This window comes from Bombina bombina, chromosome 2, assembly GCF_027579735.1.
Source record: "Bombina bombina isolate aBomBom1 chromosome 2, aBomBom1.pri, whole genome shotgun sequence".
Lineage (NCBI taxonomy): Eukaryota > Metazoa > Chordata > Amphibia > Anura > Bombinatoridae > Bombina > Bombina bombina.
The window spans coordinates 1,229,903,039-1,229,925,328 of NC_069500.1; the positions used below are offsets into that span (position 1 = coordinate 1,229,903,039).

General features: G+C 42.7%; 1 protein-coding gene across 2 annotated transcripts in view; it reads left to right on the forward strand.

The window, feature by feature from the left end:
* The window catches only part of NFXL1 (nuclear transcription factor, X-box binding like 1), a 366,986-nt gene that overhangs the window by 286,994 nt on the left and 57,702 nt on the right, over window positions 1–22,290 (forward strand). The window lies entirely within an intron of this gene.

Consider the following 22,290-nt stretch of genomic DNA (forward strand, 5'->3'; position numbering starts at 1 on the left):
ATGGATTAAAAACAGACTAAACGAGTGGGGTTTGTTTAAAAATGAAATACTTAACAAAATAAAACATTCTATTTTTAGATTGTCCCTTTTATAACACCAAGGGGGATCCCAGCTAAGAAGTCTGGACGCTCGTTATCTAGTGCCTAAAGTAGCCATCTCAAAATATATGTTAAACTGAAGAGTTTAAAACTTTATATTGAAATTTGCTCTTCCATTGCCTTGCCTGCCTTTTTTGTCCTCTTTTGTCTTTTTTTAATACATGCACTAATCCCCAAATCTGGAATTCCAAAATTATTCACAAATCCAGACTTTTCATTATTTATTTTTTTCTTCTCTGTCTGAGTCTTTAGCATTTGCCTTTTAGAACACAAAAACCAAAGCAGTCTGTTTATTTAAAGCAACAACTATTAAAGGAACACTAAAGTAAAAAATAAAGTTTCAGGATTCAGATAGAACAGACTATTTTACCTAACGTTCAAATTCACTTCCATTATCTAAATGTGCATAATCTTTTTATATGCACACTTCCGAGGCACCAGCTCCTACTGTGCATGTGCAAGATTCACAGAACATACGTATTTGCATTTTGTGATTGGCTGATGGCTGTCACATGATGCAGGGGCAAGGAAAACAGAACTAACTTAAAAATGTGTCGGAAATCTACTACTCATTTGAAATTCAAACTAAGTGCTTTTGCATTGTCAATTTATTATGCATTTATTGATTATGCATTTTTACTGTGTTTAGTGGCCCTTTAACTATCTGATTGACTGTGCTATCTTTCTGAGGGTACTATGTATACAAAAGTATTAAATCTGATACAACACTTCCTTTAGGTTACACGTATAAGCTGTATTATAACATGTAAATATTGCCTAAATTACATACAATTTTGCTATTTACACTCGGTCCCATCCCTCTCTCCAAACTGTCCCATTTTACAGTTGCAAATATACAAATATTAAGAAATCCAAACCTTTTCCATTGCCAAGCAGTTTGGATAAAGGGTTTTATACCTGTACTTTTCTCATTATTGTTTCATTTTAAGTTACAAAAATCATAGCTTTAACGTAGCAAGTGTAGAACTACTGTAAAGAGCAATGTATTTTCCAGACCCAGCATGAGCTTTGATATCCTGAACAAGTAATCTAAGGTATTTTGTGGGTCTGACTGGGGTTCAGTATTTTGGAACGATATACAAAATAAACAGTCCAATGATTTGGAAGTTTAATGAACATACATGGTAAATTGCAGACTTTCTTGGCATTATTATTCCCATCAAGTTTCTACTGTTATTTCAGATCACACAGTACCCAAAACAGATGCTTTTACAAGGGCAGGTGGAAGTTTTAATGAATAATTCAGTTTCTCTTGTATCTTATATGCTACATTTTTTTTTTATTTTTTTTTAACTATCTGTTTAAACGGATTATTTTATTCAGGCATTCAAATGCTGCTACAAAATGACAATTTAAATGGACTTGAAATCCCACATTTTTATTTCATGATTTAGATAGAGCCGAGGTTGTCACAAGATAGACAAAACCAAATGTCAACTCAAGGGGGTAAACACATAGAGTAGTCCATAGCCAGGATTCAGTTCAATACTAGAGAAGTCCGTCAGGAACCAAACATCACAGCAAATGGAGAGGGTAAAAGAATAGTCAAAAGTTCTGGTTAGTAGCCAGTAAATCAGTCCTTAGATCAGGATACAGACAGGGATGAGGCTTGAGGAGTCAATCAGGACAAGAGCTGGGGTTAAAACCAGGAAAGCTATGTATAGGCAAGAACGCCAGGATTTCCATAGAATAACCAAGCACCAAACTGGTGTCAGTAAGGACCTTTTAGCTCCTCCTCTATAGGTCATGGGGACAAAACCACCGTGAGTTGACTTCCAACATCCAGGTCACAAGTAGTGCTACCTTTAGCTCAGTTATCACAGTTAGACAATTAAATGGAAGAAACTTGCAGCTCAACTTGCGTGTGTTAAACCTAGCGTGCCCCTCCAGAAACTCTTCAGGCATTGAGATGCCATATCACACTCCCGCTAAGCTTCCTTTCATTAGCGCAGCCCTAGCTCTGGTTGCACTAATAATCTTAACATCGTGATTCCCCTACCGTGCTTAGTTGAGAGCCTGATGAACCTTACAGTTGCCTGCAGTCTCAAGCCCGGATTGGCTCCTCCAAGTAATTGTTTTACAATCCTTTAGACTTGGCTGATATGTCTAGCAACACAATAGACATGTCTTGTAATTACTAGGTACAAGAGATGTTTTTTTATAGCCAGTTAAGCTGCATTTTTAGCTTATACAGCTGCTGTTATGATAAAGCAGATTTCTCATAACCTTAAAGGTTTCTCCCTAGTACTCTTGGGGGTCAAGGTCCTGTAGCAATATTTCTGAGTTTACAACCTTTATCGTGTTCATTTTATAGAAAATACTGCCAACATTAATTGATAGGTCTCCTAATTTTTGCTCCAGAAAGCTCAAGTCTAAATCCAAGCATACTGATACTTATGCTGTTATCCTCTCTGGTAGTGTAATTCAGGCCCTTCTCCTTCAAGATTCAGGAGAAAAAACATGCAGGTATTGTCTGTTTTTCAGATTAAGCAAAAAAAAAAAAAAATCTAGGTCTAATGTGAAAAAGTTTTTCACATTTTATTTGATGTTTTTAGTTAACATGAAAAATTATTTGGGCCTGCTCAGATATTTGATGTATTTCTTCTAGATTTGATTCTGTATATCCCTTTGCTGAATATTCAAGAATAGTCTGCTTTTAAAATTAGTGTTCACTCTGCTGAGTCTTATTTTAGGCCATACATTGATGCTTGCTTATATAACATATGAGCTGATTCAGTTAGAGTTTTTTGTTTGATCTAATTAAGCTGATTTAATTTCCTTCCTAAGATAGGGAGAGTTCATGGCTTCATTCCTTACTGTTGGGAAATACAACACCTGACCACCAAGAGGAGGCAAAGACACCCCAGCCAAAGGCTTAAATATCCCTCCCACTTCCTCATTACCCCAGTCATTATTTGCCTTTCGTCACGTTAGGAGGTGGCAGAGAAGTGTCAGAAGATTTGGAGAGTCCTGAAAAAGGGTATCTGCCCTTCGAGATAGGACTGGAGTTTTAAGTAGTCATGTCAACAACTCAGTGAGAGTATTGATGAAAGTTAGAGTCTGGAGATGCAGGGAAAGTTTTTCTGGGAAACCATCCAGACTACTGCTAACAGCTCCTAAGCAATCAGTGTTGAAGAGTTTCACTGCCTGCTTTCTCTCACTAAAGTCCATGTCAGGAGCCCTGCTATAAGACTGTCACACTTGAGAGGCTGTGATCTGTCCCACTGCATGGATCCTGGAGGTAAGATTGTTTCAATTTTTACACATAAAATGCTTTAACAGGGTCACAGTGTGGCTCTTTTATACCTTGATAGGATCCAGGGTTAATATCCTCTGAAGGTTTTTTTTTTAACAGTTGGGGTTAATTAATCAGTGTATTCATTATTTATATGCTGCTTTGTGTTATTTATTTTTTTCTGGACTGATAGACTGTGTGTTTTTGGCTGGAACAAACAAGTTTCACTTCCGCTTTTGAAAGTGTTGCACAGCTCCTATTACTTGCTGTACTTGTAATAACAGGAGAAGTACTGTCTTGCACTCCATGTGACCAGGTGTGGTCCATGTTCATTTCCTCCATTCCGGCTGAGACTTGAACCTGAGGAGAGCGTTTCCTCTGTTAACTGTCTGGGTCTAGGAGGTAGTGAGTGCCCCAGCCATTGGGAGTATAAAGGTGCTGTTTCCTATAATCTATTTTTTTTTATTTGTGTCTTCCTGTGGGTATAACCTGAGCTATGGAGGACTCTGACATGTTAGAAGAATCATACCTGTTTATATTGTGAGGAGGCTGTGGTTTTCCCGCCCACTCAATTATGTCCCACATGCCTTAACACCGTTATAAAGTCTAAGAAGGGAGACAAGCCTGCTAAGGCTCTTAGTCCCTCTGAGCCGTCTACCTTTCAGGGCTCGGTGTCCTGTGAGATTACTACCCTTGCTACATTATCCACTCCACATCCAGTTCCATGAGTGTATGAGAATATCATCTAAGTACACCACAACACATTATTGCAACATATCTCGTAGAACATCATTAATAAATTCCTAGAAAACAGCTGGAGCATTACATAGGCCAAAGGGCATTACAAGATATTCATAATGCCTGCTCCTGGTGTTAAATGCAGTTTTCCATTCGTGGCCCTCCTTAATCCTAACAAGATTGTATGCTCCACTCAAATCAAGTTTAGAAAAGACCGTAGCTCCCTTGAGGTGGTCAAAGTGTTCCGAAATGAGCGAAATAGGGTAAGCATTCTTAATGGTAAGACGATTAAGACCCCTATATTCGATGCATGGTCTTAACTCGCAACCCTTTTTCTTCATGAAGGAGAAGCCAGCCCCTGCATGGATTTGCGGATGATTCCCCGTGACAGAGCATCAGCATCATACTCCTCCATAGCACAATTCTCTGCAATCGAGAGAGGGTAAACTCGGCCCGAGGAGGAATGGCTCTGGGTTGCAGGTCTATGGCACAATCGTAAGACCGGTGAGGAGGCAACGTAAAGGCACGCACCTTGTCAAAAAGTCTTGGAACTCTCGATACTCCTCAGGCAATTGAGATACCGAAGAAGTGCACAGGACTTTGACTGGTTTCCGAAGACAAGTAGAAATACATTGCAGAGACCACGACAAAATTTCGGACCTTTGCCAGTCGAGACTGGGATTGTGCTTTTGAAACCAGGGATAACCCAGAACAACCGGAAACTGCGGAGAGTTTATCACCTGGAACTGTAGGGTTTCAAAATGGAGAGCCCCAACAGCCATGGTCAACGGAGTGGTTTCGTGAGTAACGAGTGCAGGCTGAAGAGGCCTTCCATCAATGGCCTCAATAGCAAGCAGAACGGACTGAGGCAATGCAGAAATGGAGTGCTGTGATACAAAAGCTCTGTCAATGAAATAGCCCGAAGCACCGGAGTCAACAAGAGCCTGGGTGACTATGGTGGAGTTCAACCAGGAAAGGACAACCGTGACCAAAGGTTTCTCCTTTAGCGGTTCCGGGGATGAGTATAAGCCACCCAGGGTCTGCCCCCCGACAGGACCCTAGGTGCGAGCGTTTAACCGGCCGTGTAGGACAAAACTTTAAAAGGTGGCCCTGTAACCCGCAATAGAGTCAGAGCCCCTCCCTCCTCCTAAAGGCCCTCTCAGCCTTGGAGAGACGCATAAATCCCAACTGCATCGGCACCGCAGTATTTGGTGACTCGGGACCAGGAGACATGGGAGGAGAGGGAGGCATGGGTGGGAACGACAATGTAGGAGACAACAGTACAGGATGCTTCCTCAAGCGTTTCTCTCTCTGAGTCTGATGTGAATAAGGATTAAAAAAAGACACCTTTAATTGCATCAAAAAGCCCATGAAAGAAGGCAGCCAACCAACCTCTGCGGCAAGTGTACGGAACTCAATGGCATACTGAGCAACAAATCTCGTACCTTGCTGAATGGACATGAGTCGTTTGGCAGCAGAGGAGGAGCGAGCTGGAACATCAAATACATTTCGTAAGGAGGCCACAAATTCAGGGTAATTAGAAATCACAGGTTTATTAGTCTCCCACAAGGGATTAGCCCAGGCAAATACTGCGGTGCCGATGCAGTTGGGATTTATGCGTCTCTCCAAGGTGATACAGTTTCAGATGTGTCTGTAGGTGAGAACTTAGGATCCAGTGATCATCAATCTGTTTGGTTTAGTATTCATGTTCAGGAACTGTCCACCCAGACTAAAACAAAAGTTTTAGACTTTAGGACGGCAGATTTTTCATTAATGGGAGAATACCTAAAGAACTATTTAAAGGGGAAAACTCTTATTACAGGGGTTCAAGAACAGTGGGAATTTGTGAAAGGTGCCATTTTAGATGCAACCGCACACTGTATTAGACATGTCTGTAAAAGTAAAAGAAAGCGGAAACCAATTTGGTTTTCCAAAGAAGTAGCACATGCTGTAAAGACAAAAAAGATAGCTTATAAAAATTACAGACACACACAAGCAGATGATGATATGAAAATATGGAGACTCCAACAAAAAAAGACTAAGCAGTTAATTAGGAAGGTTAAAGCTCATGCAGAAGAGAAGATAGCACAGTCAGTAAAACATGGGGACAAAACATTCTTTAGATATATCAGTGAAAGAAGAAAAAATAAGGTAGGAATAGTAAAATTGAAATCAGTTGATGGTAGAATAATAGAAGGAGATAAGCAGATTGCAGACTGTCTCAATGATTACTTCTGTTCTGTTTTCACTAAAGATTGTGAAGATACAATGTCTACATTAAGGGATGCTACGCAAAATAGAAACAAGCTTAACAGTAATCTTTTTACAGAGGATGAGGTTTTGTTAGCATTATCAAAAATAAATGTTACAAAGGCAGTGGGTCCTGATAATATTCATCCAAGGGTTTTAAAAGAACTTCGATCAGTGCTAACTGTCCCATTAACTGATCTGTTTAATCAGTCACTATTAATAGGAGCTGTCCCAGATGATTGGAGAATAGCAAATGTAATACCCCTTCATAAAAAGGGCAGTAGAGAAGAATCTGGCAACTACAGGCCAGTTAGTTTAACTTCAGTAGTAGGGAAATTAATGGAAAGCCTCTTAAAAGAAAGAATTATGACTTACATAAAGACAAACAATTTAGAGGACCAAAATCAGCATGGTTTTACTTCAGGGAGATCATGTCAGACTAATCTAATTGACTTCTTTGATTATGTAACAAAAGTATTAGACAAGGGAGGAGCAGTTGATGTAGCATATCTAGATTTCAGCAAAGCATTTGACACCGTCCCACACAATAAACTTATTCACAAACTATATCTCCTTGGTCTAGATTCAAAAATTGTGAACTGGGTGGAATGCTGGCTTAAGGACAGAAAACAAAGTGTCTTAGTAAATGGAGTTCATTCAGCAGAGGGGGCTGTTACTAGTGGTGTTCCTCAGGGGTCAGTTCTGGGGCCTGTTTTGTTTAACATATTTATCTGCGATATCAGCAAAGGGCTACAGGGGAAAGTATGTCTCTTTGCAGATGATACAAAAATTTGCAACAGAGTGGATGTTCCAGGGGGGGTAGACAAAATGAGAAGTGATATACAACAATTGGAGGATTGGACAAACGACTGGGGTCTAAAGTTTAACACAGCAAAGTGTAAAATAATGCATTTAGGGAAGAAAAATCCAAATGTTAATTACAGACTCAATGACACTTTACTGACTGTTACAGACGAGGAACAGGACTTGGGAATTATTATTTCAGATGATTTAAAACTTAGTAAACAATGTAGTAATGCAGCGAGTAAGGCAAGCAGAATGCTTGGATGTATTGGTAGAGGTATTTGCAGCAGAAATAGTAAGGTTCTTATGCCACTTTATAGATCATTAGTTAGGCCTCATCTTGAGTATTGTGTGCAGTTCTGGAGACCATATCTTCAGAAGGATATTAACAAACTTGAATCTGTGCAAAGGAGGGCTACCAAAATGGTACATGGTCTAAAAAATAAAACTTACCAGGATAGGCTCATTGACCTAAATATGTATAGCTTAGAGGAGAGAAGGGAAAGAGGTGATACGATAGCAACTTTCAAGTACATTAAAGGGTTTAGTAAAACTGAGGCTGTGGGTATTTTACATAAAATGGAAAATTCAAGAACAAGGGGTCATGAGCTCAAGCTAAAGGGTAGTAGATTCAGAAGTAATTTGAGGAAGCACTTCTTTACAGAAAGAGTGATTGATTTATGGAATAAACTTCCTCAAGAGGTAGTAGCAACAAACACTGTGGGGGACTTTAAAAATGCATGGGACAAGCATAGGGCTATCCTACGAACTAGATAAGTTTATACTGTTAGGTAAGGTCGGGCAGACTTGCTGGGCCTATGGCTCTTATCTGCCGTCAATATCTATGTTTCTATGTTTCTATGTGTCAGAGTAAAGAGATGAGAAATCCCACCTTAGCTCTGTCAGAGGGAAACGCCTGAGGTAACATCTCAAAGTAAATGCCCACCTGGTTCAAAAAACCCCTGCACTGATTAGGATCGCCTCCATAACGCTGAGGTAGAGTTGCAGAACCGGACATGCTCCTGGTAGGACTAGGTGCAGCAGCGGAAACAGGAGCAGTCATAACTTGTGGGACACTCTGGTCCAAATGTGCAGTGCGAGTCAGAAGGGTTTTCAGGGCTAGTACAAATTGATCCAAGCGGTGATCCTGTTCATCAATCCTGGAAATTATTGTAGGTAAAGGTGGATTATTAGCTCCATCAGGATTCATGGCCCTTGCGTAATGTCAGGGTGCCAGGAATCAGACTGACAAGAAGTGCAAACATAATCACACCTTTATTAATAACAAACATAATAAAAACTCCACAAGTCAAATAACAAGCCAGGAGTCAAAACCAGAGCTGGTAGTCAGACGAGCCGAGTCAGGACCCAAAGCGAGTAGTTAGACGAGCCAGAATCAGGAACAAGGAGAACAGCAAAGTCAGGAACAAGCCAGGGATCAGGAACCAGAAGAAACGTCACACTAGCCAGGTAATACACAGGAACTGGAACACAGGAACTCACAAACAGGTCTGAGACAATGCAAGGACAAAGCATACTGAACAGAGGCCCTTTAAATAATAAGTGATGACATCACAATTCTGAGACTGCAACCTGTCTCACACGGATGATGTACAACCCGTCTGGCCATAAGAGGGCGTGCAGGAAATGAGCAGCAACACACACTCTGAACCAGATTCAGCAAGAAAGGTGAGTAAAATGGCTGCCAGCAGCACATGGCAAACAAAGCAGGTAAAGGAGTGGGTATCAGTAATCCTGATTGCTCCATCGTGGGCGCGAAGGACGTGGTTCACGGATCTAGTGGGGATGTCCTCTTCTCCTCCAGAGACCTGCTGATACAAGGTCCATTTGTTCATCAAAATCTAGATTCTCTGAGGCTGACTGCGTGGTGATTGAATGCTTACTCTTAGCCAAGAGAGGTTTCTCTGAGAGTGTCATTGATACTCTTATTCAAGCTCGTAAACCAGTTACTTGTCGTATCTACCGCAAGGTGGGGAGGACCTAATTATTCTGGTGTGAAGAGCGTGTTTTTCTCCAACATAGGTGTGTCCGGTCCACGGCGTCATCCTTACTTGTGGGATATTCTCTTCCCCAACAGGAAATGGCAAAGAGCCCAGCAAAGCTGGTCATATGATCCCTCCTAGGCTCCGCCTACCCCAGTCATTCTCTTTGCCGTTGCACAGGCAACATCTCCACGGAGATGGCTAAGAGTTTTTTGGTGTTTAAATGTAGTTTTTATTCTTCAATCAAGAGTTTGTTATTTTAAAATAGTGCTGGTATGTACTATTTACTCTGAAACAGAAAGGAGATGAAGATTTCTGTTTGTAAGAGGAAAATGATTTTAGCAACCGTTACTAAAATCGATGGCTGTTTCCACACAGGACTGTTGAGATGAATTAACTTCAGTTGGGGGAAACAGTGAGCAGACTTTTGCTGCTTGAGGTATGACACATTTCTAACAAGACTTGGTAATGCTGGAAGCTGTCATTTTCCCTATGGGATCCGGTAAGCCATTTTCTTAATTTTTAATATAAGAATAAAGGGCTTCACAAGGGCTTTAAAGACTGGTAGACATTTTTCTGGGCTAAAACGATTACTTTATAAGCATATTTAATGGTTTATAACTTTGGAGAGTTATTTTAATCTTGGGAATTCTGTTAAAAAAACGGCAGGCACTGTATTGGACACCTTTTTCACTGGGGGCCTTTTCTAGTCATAGGCAGAGCCTCATTTTCGCGCCACTAATGCGCAGTTGTTTTTGAGAAGCAAGGCATGCAGATGCATGTGTGAGGAGCTCAGATCCACTGAAAAAGCTTATTGAAGGCGTCATTTGGTATCGTATTCCCCTCTGGGCTTGGTTGGGTCTCAGCAAAGCAGATACCAGGGACTGTATAGGGGTTAAATGTAAAAACGGCTCCGGTTCCGTTATTTTAAGAGTTAAAGCTTTCAAATTTGGTGTGCAATACTTTTAAGGCTTTAAGACACTGTGGTGAAATTTTGGTGAATTTTGAACAATTCCTTCATACTTTTTCGCATATTCAGTAATAAAGTGTGTTCAGTTTAAAATTTAAAGAGACAGTAACGGTTTTATTTTAAAACGTTTTTTGTGCTTTGTTATCAAGTTTATGCCTATTAACATGTCTGAACTAGCAGATAGACGATGTTCTGTATGTTCGGAAGCCAAGGTTCCTCTCCATTTAAATATATGTGATGAATGTGACAAACAAAGTAGGGACAATGATGCCACTGATAATAATGTTGCCCAAACTGATTCCTTAAGTGAGGGGAGTAAGCATGGTACTGCATCATCTCCTTCCATGTCTACACCAGTCTTGCCCACTCAGGAGGTCCCTAGTGCATCTAGTGCGCCAATCCTCCTTACTATGCAACAATTAACGGCTGTAATGGATAATTCTATTAAAAACATTTTAGCCAAAATGCCCACTTATCAGCGAAAGCGTGACTGCTCTGTTTTAGATACTGAAGAGCATGAGGACGCTGATGATAATGGTTCTGACATGCCCTTACACCAGTCTGATGGGGCCAGGGAGGTTTTGTCTGAGGGAGAAATTTCAGATTCAGGAAAAATTTCTCAACAAGCTGAACCTGACGTTATTACATTCAAATTTAAATTGGAACATCTCCGCGCTCTGCTTAAGGAGGTGTTATCTACTCTGGATGATTGTGACAATTTGGTCATTCCAGAGAAATTATGTAAGATGGACAAGTTCCTAGAGGTCCCGTTGCCCCCCGAAGCTTTTCCTATACCCAAGCGGGTGGCGGACATTGTAAATAAAGAATGGGAAAGGCCCGGCATACCTTTTTGTCCCTCCCCCTATATTTAAGAAATTATTTCCTATGGTCGACCCCAGGAAGGACTTATGGCAGACAGTCCCCAAGGTCGAGGGGGCGGTTTCTACTCTAAACAAACGCACCACTATCCCTATAGAAGATAGTTGTGCTTTCAAAGATCCTATGGATAAAAAATTAGAGGGTTTGCTTAAAAAGATGTTTGTTCAGCAAGGTTACCTTCTACAACCAATTTCATGCATTGTTCCTGTCACTACAGCAGCGTGTTTCTGGTTCGAAGAACTAGAAAAGTCGCTCAATAAAGCATCTTCTTATGAGGAGGTTATGGACAGAGTTCAAGCACTTAAATTGGCTAACTCTTTTACCTTAGACGCCACTTTGCAATTAGCTAGATTAGCGGCGAAAAATTCAGGTTTTGCTATTGTGGCGCGCAGAGCGCTTTGGCTAAAGTCTTGGTCAGCGGATGTGTCCTCCAAGAACAAATTGCTTAACATCCCTTTCAAGGGGAAAACGCTGTTTGGCCCTGACTTGAAAGAGATTATTTCAGACATCACTGGGGGAAAGGGCCACGCCCTTCCTCAGGATAGGTCTTTTAAGGCTAAAAATAAAACAAATTTTCGTCCCTTTCGCAGAAACGGACCAGCCTCAAACTCTACATCCTCTAAGCAAGAGGGTAATTCTTCTCAAACCAAGCCAGCCTGGAGACCGATGCAAGGCTGGAACAAAGGTAAACAGGCCAAGAAGCCTGCTACCGCTACCAAGACAGCATGAGATGCTGGCCCCCGATCCGGGACCGGATCTGGTGGGGGGCAGACTCTCTCTTCGCTCAGGCTTGGGCAAGAGATGTTCAGGATCCTTGGGCGCTAGAAATAGTTTCTCAAGGTTATCTCCTGGAATTCAAGGAACTACCCCCAAGGGGAAGGTTCCCCAGGTCTCAATTGTCTTCAGACCAAATAAAAAGACAGGCATTCTTACATTGTGTAGAAGACCTGTTAAAAATGGGAGTGATTCATCCTGTTCCATTAGGAGAACAAGGGATGGGGTTTTACTCCAATCTGTTCATAGTTCCCAAAAAAGAGGGAACATTCAGGCCAATTTTGGATCTCAAGATCCTAAACAAATTTCTCAGGGTTCCATCGTTCAAAATGGAAACCATTCGGACAATTCTTCCTACCATCCAGGAAGGTCAATTCATGACCACGGTGGATTTAAAGGATGCGTATCTACATATTCCTATCCACAAGGAACATCATCGGTTCCTAAGATTCGCCTTTCTGGACAGGCATTACCAGTTTGTGGCACTTCCATTCGGATTAGCCACTGCTCCAAGAATTTTCACAAAGGTACTAGGGTCCCTTCTAGCGGTGCTAAGGCCAAGGGGCATTGCAGTAGTACCTTACTTGGACGACATTCTAATTCAAGCGTCGTCTCTGCCACAAGCAAAGGCTCATACGGACATTATCCTAGCCTTTCTCAGATCTCACGGGTGGAAAGTGAACGTAGAAAAAAGTTTTCTATTCCCGTCAACAAGAGTTCCCTTCTTGGGAACAATAATAGACTCCTTAGAAATGAAGATTTTTCTGACAGAGGCCAGAAAATCAAAACTTCTAAGCTCTTGTCAAGTACTTCATTCTGTTCTTCTTCCTTCCATAGCGCAGTGCATGGAAGTAATAGGTTTGATGGTTGCGGCAATGGACATAGTTCCTTTTGCGCGGATTCATCTAAGACCATTACAACTGTGCATGCTCAGACAGTGGAATGGGAATTATACAGAATTGTCCCCGACGATCCAAGTAGATCAGAGGACCAGAGATTCACTCCGTTGGTGGCTGGCCCTGGACAACCTGTCTCAAGGGATGAGCTTCCGCAGACCAGAGTGGGTCATTGTCACGACCGACGCCAGCCTGGTGGGCTGGGGCGCGGTCTGGAACTCCCTGAAAGCTCAGGGTCTATGGTCTCGGGAAGAATCTCTTCTCCCGATAAACATTCTGGAACTGAGAGCGATATTCAATGCTCTCAAGGCTTGGCCTCAACTAGCAAAGGCCAAATTCATAAGGTTTCAATCAGACAACATGACGACTGTTGCATATATCAACCATCAGGGGGGAACAAGGAGTTCCCTGGCGATGGAAGAAGTGACCAAAGTAATTCAATGGGCGGAGATTCACTCCTGCCACTTGTCTGCAATCCACATCCCAGGAGTGGAAAATTGGGAAGCGGATTTTCTGAGTCGTCAGACATTTCATCCGGGGGAGTGGGAACTCCATCCGGAAATCTTTGCCCACATAACTCAATTATGGGGCATTCCAGACATGGATCTGATGGCGTCTCGTCAGAACTTCAAGGTTCCTTGCTACGGGTCCAGATCCAGGGATCCCAAGGCGACTCTAGTAGATGCACTAGTAGCACCTTGGACCTTCTACCTAGCCTATGTATTCCCACCGTTTCCTCTCATTCCCAGGCTGGTAGCCAGGATCAATCAGGAGAGGGCTTCGGTGATCCTGATAGCTCCTGCGTGGCCACGCAGAACTTGGTATGCAGACCTGGTGAATATGTCATCGGCTCCACCATGGAAGCTACCTTTGAGACGGGACCTTCTTGTTCAAGGTCCGTTCGAACATCCGAATCTGGCCTCACTCCAACTGACTGCTTGGAGATTGAACGCTTGATTTTATCAAAGCGTGGGTTCTCAGATTCTGTCATTGATACTCTTATTCAGGCTAGAAAGCCTGTAACTAGAAAAATTTACCATAAAGTATGGAAGAAATATATCTGTTGGTGCGAATCGAAAGGATTCCCATGGAACAGGGTAAAAATTCCTAAAATTCTATCCTTTCTACAAGAGGGTTTGGAGAAAGGATTATCTGCAAGTTCTTTGAAGGGACAGATTTCTGCTTTATCTGTTTTACTTCACAAAAAGCTGGCGGCTGTGCCAGATGTTCAAGCTTTTGTTCAGGCTCTGGTTAGAATCAAGCCTGTTTACAAACCTTTGACTCCTCCTTGGAGTCTCAATTTAGTTCTTTCAGTTCTTCAAGGGGTTCCGTTTGAACCCTTACATTCCGTAGATATTAAGTTATTATCTTGGAAAGTCTTGTTTTTGGTTGCAATTTCTTCTTCTAGAAGAGTTTCAGAGTTATCTGCTCTGCAGTGTTCTCCTCCTTATCTGGTGTTCCATGCAGATAAGGTGGTTTTGCGTACTAAACCTGGTTTTCTTCCGAAAGTTGTTTCTAACAAAAATATTAACCAGGAGATAGTTGTGCCTTCTTTGTGTCCGAATCCAGTTTCAAAGAAGGAACGTTTGTTGCACAATTTGGATGTAGTTCGTGCTCTAAAATTCTATTTAGAGGCTACAAAGGATTTCAGACAAACATCTTCCTTGTTTGTTGTTTATTCTGGTAAAAGGAGAGGTCAAAAAGCAACTTCTACCTCTCTCTCTTTTTGGCTTAAAAGCATCATCCGATTGGCTTATGAGACTGCCGGACGGCAGCCTCCTGAAAGAATCACAGCTCACTCCACTAGGGCTGTGGCTTCCACATGGGCCTTCAAGAACGAGGCTTCTGTTGATCAGATATGTAAGGCAGCGACTTGGTCTTCACTGCACACTGTTACAAAATTTTACAAATTTGATACTTTTGCTTCTTCCGAGGCTATTTTTGGGAGAAAGGTTTTGCAAGCCGTGGTGCCTTCCATCTAGGTGACCTGATTTGCTCCCTCCCATCATCCGTGTCCTAAAGCTTTGGTATTGGTTCCCACAAGTAAGGATGACGCCGTGGACCGGACACACCTATGTTGGAGAAAACAGAATTTATGCTTACCTGATAAATTACTTTCTCCAACGGTGTGTCCGGTCCACGGCCCGCCCTGGTTTTTTTAATCAGGTCTGATGAATTATTTTCTCTAACTACAGTCACCACGGTATCATATGGTTTCTCCTATGCATATTTCCTCCTGTACGTCGGTCGAATGACTGGGGTAGGCGGAGCCTAGGAGGGATCATATGACCAGCTTTGCTGGGCTCTTTGCCATTTCCTGTTGGGGAAGAGAATATCCCACAAGTAAGGATGACGCCGTGGACCGGACACACCGTTGGAGAAAGTAATTTATCAGGTAAGCATAAATTCTGTTTTTTCTGGCACAGAGGTAAGGTTGCCAGGATCTTATCTTTCTCCAGGATGGGCTGGAGAATGACCTTTCTGCTAGTTCCCTGAGGGGACAGATTTCGGTCCTGTGATTTTTATTGCACAAGAGACTGGCTGAGCTTCCAGACGTGCAGTCCTTTGTTAATGCTCTGATTAGGATCAGACCTGTGTTTACATCTGGGGCTCCTCCTTGGAGCCTAAATCTTGTTCTTCAGGTTTTGCAACAGGTTCCATTTGAGCCTCTGCATTCCATTGACATTAAATTGTTATCTTGGAAGGTTCTCTTTTTATTCGCTATCGTCTCTGCATGCAGAGTTTCTGAGATTTCTGCTTTGCAATGTGAGCCCCCTTATCTGATTTTTCATGCAGATAAGGCAGTTTTACGTACTAAATTAGGTTTCCTTCCTAAGTTTGTGTCAGATCGCAACATCAATCAGGAGATTGTGGTTCCTTCCTTGTGTCCTAATCCTTCTTCATCGAAGGAACGTTTACTTCACAATTTGGATGTGTTTCGTGCCCTTGAAGTTCTATCTTCAGGCTACTAAGGAGTTTAGACAATCTTCCTCTTTGTTTGTTGTCTATTCGGGGAAGCGTAAGAGGCAGAAGGGACATCGTCCTCCTGAGAGGATAACGGCTCATTCCACTAGAGCAGTGGCTTCTTCTTGGGCCTTAAAGAACAAGGCCTCTATGGATCAGATTTGTAAGTTGGCTACCTGGTCCTGCCTACATACATTTTCAAGATTTTAGAAGTTTGATGCTTTTGCTTCGGCTGAAGCAGCTTTCGGGAGAAAAGTTTTGCAGGCTGTGGTGCCCTCAAAATAAAGTCTGCCTCTTTCTTTTTGTTTCCTCCCGTTATTCATTCAGTGTCCTCTGGCGCTTGGGTATAGTTTTCCCAACAGTATGGAATGAAGCCATGGACTCTCCCTATCTTAGGAAGGATAACATAATTTATGTTTACCAGATAAATTCCTTTCTTTCCAGATAGGGAGAGTCACGTTTTTTTTTCTTGTCTATGGGCGGTCCCCTATTATTTATTTTATTCTTCTGGCACCATTTATACCCTAATGTTTCTCCTACTTTTCCTTGATCCCTCGGCAGAATGACTGGGGTAATGAGGAAGTGGGAGGGATATTTAAGCCTTTGGCTGGGGTGTTTTTGCCTACTCCTGGTGGCCAGGTGTTGTATTTCCCAATAAGGAATGAAGCAGTGGACTCTCGCTATCCGGAAGTTAAGGAATTTATATGGTAAGCATAAATTATGTTTTCCAATCCATCCAAATTGTTCAAAATCCTCTGTTTTGGTGTGGAATATTTTCATTTTTCTCCAAGGATTCTCACCAATGTGCTGGCAAGATCTTTGGTAATATTAGGTCACAGGGAATGTATATGACTACTCATTTGGACAATAAATTTGTCAAGGCACACACAGGATAGCTGGTAGCTTTTCACAAATCCAATGTGATTCAGGCCCAGGTTGGTAAATTAACCTTTTGATTTGCTCTCCAGCACCATTTGGTCATTTTAATATTCAGAGGATTATTCTGGATACAAGTATATGGTTGTGTTTTTCCTTCTAAAACCAAAGATCGTATAAGTTGTCGGGCATTTCAAGTACATGTATTGTCCCTGTGTAAGGGGTTTACATTGTGGTCCTTGGTTTATATATAGTTCTGTTTTCTTTCTTAAGAAATGGTGAGTCCACGGAATCATCAATTACTGTTGGGAATATCACTCCTGGCCAGCAGGAGGAGGCAAAGAGCACCACAGCAAAGCTGTTAAGTATCACTTCCCTTCCCACAACGCCCAGTCATTCTCTTTGCCTCTAGTGCATGGAGGAGGTGAAGTTTTTAGTGTCTGAAGAAATTTGATTTATTTATCTTCATTCACAAGTTTGTTATTTTGAAAGCCAGAGTAGGTTTACTCTGATCTTTCCCCTTTTCAAGGATTGGGTCTAGCCGTACTTCACGTCAGTCTCTTCAGCAGGGCAGTGGTGGCTTTAAAGCAGTTAGGAACTTGTAAGGTGGGTCTTGCTGCGTTTTCCTAACATTGTGCTACCCTAGTATAGAAAGCAGGAGTAGGTTTACTCTGGCCTTTCTTTTCTACACAGGTCTCTGTGAGGAGCGGCGTCCTATCATACCGGGGGTTCCGTCCCCCTGCCGGACGGCTAGATGCAGGTAAGTGCGTGGGTCTGCTATGTCTTGGGGACTTGTTCTTAATGGTATTATCTGCAACAATATTTGGGACTTTTATACTCGTTAATGGGATATTTCAGGCAGGATGCAGGTATTGTGTGACATTAACTGTGGGTGGAAACACCTGTATCCCTCTTTGTTCCACAGAGGATAAGTCTGTACTTAAGACTAGTGGTAATATTGTAATTTCTCCAACATAGGTGTGTCCGGTCCACGGCGTCATCCTTACTTGTGGGATATTCTCTTCCCCAACAGGAAATGGCAAAGAGCCCAGCAAAGCTGGTCACATGATCCCTCCTAGGCTCCGCCTACCCCAGTCATTCTCTTTGCCGTTGTACAGGCAACATCTCCACGGAGATGGCTTAGAGTTTTTTAGTGTTTAACTGTAGTTTTTATTATTCAATCAAGAGTTTGTTATTTTAAAATAGTGCTGGTATGTACTATTTACTCAGAAACAGAAAAGAGATGAAGATTTCTGTTTGTATGAGGAAAATGATTTTAGCACCGTAACTAAAATCCATGGCTGTTCCACACAGGACTGTTGAGAGCAATTAACTTCAGTTGGGGGAACAGTGTGCAGTCTCTTACTGCTTGAGGTATGACACATTCTAACAAGACGATGTAATGCTGGAAGCTGTCATTTTCCCTATGGGATCCGGTAAGCCATGTTTATTAAGATAGTAAATAAGGGCTTCACAAGGGCTTATTAAGACTGTAGACTTTTTCTGGGCTAAATCGATTCATTATTAACACATATTTAGCCTTGAGGAATCATTTATTCTGGGTATTTTGATATGATTATCTCGGCAGACACCTTATTCTTTAGGGGCTTTCCCTAATCATAGTCAGAGCCTCATTTTCGCGCCGGTATGGCGCACTTGTTTTTGAGGACAGCATGGCATGCAGCTGCATGTGTGTGGAGCTCTGATACATAGAAAAGTCTTTCTGAAGGCATCATTTGGTATCGTATTCCCCTTTGGGCTTGGTTGGGTCTCAGCAAAGCAGATTCCAGGGACTGTAAAGGGGTTAAATATAAAAACGGCTCCGGTTCCGTTATTTTAAGGGTTAAAGCTTCCAAATTTGGTGTGCAATACTTTTAAGGCTTTAAGACACTGTGGTGAAATTTTGGTGAATTTTGAACAATTCCTTCATACTTTTTCGCAATTGCAGTAATAAAGTGTGTTTAGTTTAAAATTTAAAGTGACAGTAACGGTTTTATTTTAAAACGTTTTTTTGTGCTTTGTTATCAAGTTTATGCCTGTTTAACATGTCTGAACTACCAGATAGATTGTGTTCTGACTGTGGGGAAACCAAGGTTCCTTCTCATTTAACTATATGTATTTTATGTCATAAAAAAATTTAGTAAAAATGATGCCCAAGATGATTCCTCAAGTGAGGGGAGTAAGCATGGTACTGCATCATCCCCTCCTTCGTCTACACCAGTCTTGCCCATACAGGAGGCCCCTAGTACATCTAGTGCGCCAATACTCCTTACTATGCAACATTTAACGGCTGTAATGGATAATTCTATCAAAAACATTTTAGCCAATATGCCCACTTATCAGCGAAAGCGCGACTGCTCTGTTTTAGAAAATTCTGTAGAGCATGAGAACGCTGATGATATGGTTTCTGAAGGGCCCCTACACCAGTCTGAGGGGGCCAGGGAGGTTTTGTCTGAGGGAGAAATTTCAGATTCAGGAAACATTTCTCAACAAGCTGAACCTGATGTGATTACTTTTAAATTTAAGTTGGAACATCTCCGCGCTCTGCTTAAGGAGGTGTTATCCAATTTGGATGATTGTGATTATCTGGTCATTCCAGAACCACTATGTAAAATGGAAAAGTTCTTAGAGGCCCCGGGGCCCCCCGAAGCTTTTCCTATATCCAAGCGGGTGGCGTACATTGTTAGTAAAGAATGGGACAGGCCCGGTATACCTTTAGTACCTCCCCCCATATTTATAAAATTGTTTTCCTATAGTCGACCCCAGAAAGGACTGATGGCAGACAGTCCCCAAGGTCGAGGGGGCGGTTTCTACTCTACACAAGCGCGCCACTATACCCATAGAAGATAGTTGTGCTTTCCAAGATCCTATGGATAAAAAATTAGAAGGTCTGCTAAAGATGTTTGTTCAGCAAGGTTCCCTTCTACAACCAATTGCATGCATTGTCCCTGTCACTGCAGCCGCGTGTTTCTAGTTTGATGAGCTAGGAAAGGCGATTATTAGTAATTCTTCTTCTTATGAGGAGATTAGGGACAGAATTCGTGCTCTTAAATTGGCTAATTCTTTCACCCTAGACGCCACCTTGCAATTGGCTAGGTTAGCGGCGAAAAAAATTCTGGGTTTGCTATTGTGGCGCAGAGCGCTTTGGTTAAAATCTTGGGCAGCGGATACGTCTTCCAAGAACAAATTGCTTGACATTCCTTTCAAGGGGAAAACACTCTTTGGCCCTGACTTGAAAGAGATTATCTCTGATATCACTGGGGGCAAGGGCCACGCCCTTCCTCAGGATAGGTCTTTTCAAGACCAAAAATAAACCTAAGTTTCGTCCCTTTCGCAGAAACGGATCAGCCCCAAGGGCTACGTCCTCTAAGCAGGAAGGTAATACTTCTCAAGCCAATCCAGCCTGGAGACCTATGCAAGGCTGGAACAAAGGAAAGCAGGCCAGGAAGCCTGCCACTGCTACCAAGACAGCATGAAATGCGGGCCCCCGATCCGGGACCGGATCTGGTGGGGGGCAGACTCTCTCTCTTCGCTCAGGCTGGGGCAAGAGATGTTCTGGATCCTTGGGCGCTAGAAATAGTCTCCCAAGGTTATTCTCTGGAGTTCAAGGGGCTTCCTCCAAGGGGGAGGTTCCACAGGTCTCAGTTGTCTTCAGACCACATAAGAAGACAGGCATTCTTACATTGGGTAGAAGACCTGCTAAAAATGGGAGTGATTCATCCTGTTCCATTAGGAGAACAAGGGATGGGGTTCTACTCCAATCTGTTCATAGTTCCCAAAAAAGAGGGAACGTTCAGACCAATCTTAGATCTCAAGATCTTGAACAAGTTTCTCAAGGTTCCATCGTTCAAGATGGAAACCATTCGAACACTTCTTCCTTCCATCCAGGAAGGTCAATTCATGACCAAGGTGGATTTCAAGGATGCGTATCTACATATTCCTATCCACAAGGAACATCATCGGTTCCTAAGGTTTGAATTCCTGGACAAGCATTTCCAGTTCGTGGCGTTTTCTTTCGGATTAGCCACTGCTCCTAGGATTTTCTCATAGGTACTAGGGTCCCTTCTGGCGGTGCTAAGACCAAGGGGCATTGCTGTAGTACCTTACTTGGACGACATTCTGATTCGAGCGTCGTCCCTTCCTCAAGTAAAGGCTCACACGGACATTGTCCTGGCCTTTCTCAGATCTCACGGATGGAAAGTGAACGTGGAAAAGAGTTCTCTATCTCCGTCAACGAGGGTTCCCTTCTTGGGAACTATAATAGACTCCTTAGAAATGAGGATTTTTCTGACAGAAGCCAGAAAAACAAAACTTCTAGACTCTTGTCGGATACTTCATTCCGTTCCTCTTCCTTCCATAGCGCAGTGCATGGAAGTGATAGGTTTGATGGTAGCGGCAATGGACATAGTTCCTTTTGTGCGCATTCATCTAAGACCATTACAACTGTTCATGCTCAGTCAGTGGAATGGGGACTATTCAGACTTGTCTCCGAAGATACAAGTAAATCAGAGGACCAGAGACTCATTCCGTTGGTGGCTGTCCCTGGACAACCTGTCACAAGGGATGACCTTCCGCAGACCAGAGTGGGTCATTGTCACGACCGACGCCAGTCTGATGGGCTGGGGTGCGGTCTGGGGATCCCTGAAAGCTCAGGGTCTTTGGTCTCGGGTAGAATCTCTTCTACCGATAAATATTCTGGAACTGAGAGCGATATTCAATGCTCTCAAAGCTTGGCCTCAGCTAGCGAGGGCCAAGTTCATACATCAACCATCAGGGGGGAACAAGGAGTTCCCTAGCGATGGAAGAAGTGACCAAAATCATTCTATGGGCGGAGTCTCACTCCTGCCACCTGTCTGCTATCCACATCCCAGGAGTGGAAAATTGGGAAGCGGATTTTCTGAGTCGTCAGACATTGCATCCGGGGGAGTGGGAACTCCATCCGGAAATCTTTGCCCAAGTCACTCAACCGTGGGGCATTCCAGACATGGATCTGATGGCCTCTCGTCAGAACTTCAGAGTTCCTTACTACGGGTACAGATCCAGGGATCCCAAGGCGGCTCTAGTGGATGCACTAGTAGCACCTTGGACCTTCAAACTAGCTTATGTGTTCCCGCCGTTTCCTCTCATCCCCAGGCTGGTAGCCAGGATCAATCAGGAGAGGGCGTCGGTGATTTTGATAGCTCCTGCGTGGCCACGCAGGACTTGGTATGCAGATCTGGTGAATATGTCATCGGCTCCACCATGGAAGCTACCTTTGAGACGAGACCTTCTTGTTCTAGGTCCGTTCGACCCACTCCAGCTGACTGCTTGGAGATTGAACGCTTGATCTTATCAAAGCGAGGGTTCTCAGATTCTGTTATTAATACTCTTGTTCAGGCCTGAAAGCCTGTAACCAGAAAAATTACCACATAATTTGGTATATCTGTTGGTGTGAATCTGCAGGATTCCCTTGGGACAAGGTTAAGATTCCTAAGAGTCTATCCTTCCTTCGAGAAGGATTGGAAAAAGGATTATCTGCAAGTTCCTTGATGGGACAGATTTCTGCCTTGTCTGTGTTACTTCACAAAAAGCTGGCAGCTGTGCCAGATGTTCTAGCCTTTGTTCAGGCTCTGGTTAGAATCAAGCCTGTTTACAAAATTTTGACTCCTCCTTGGAGTCTCAACCTAGTTCTTTCAGTTCTTCAGGGGGTTCCGTTTGAACCCTTACATTCCGTTGATATTAAGTTATTATCTTGGAAAGTTTTGTTTTTGGTTGCAATTTCTTCTGCTAGAAGAGTTTCAGA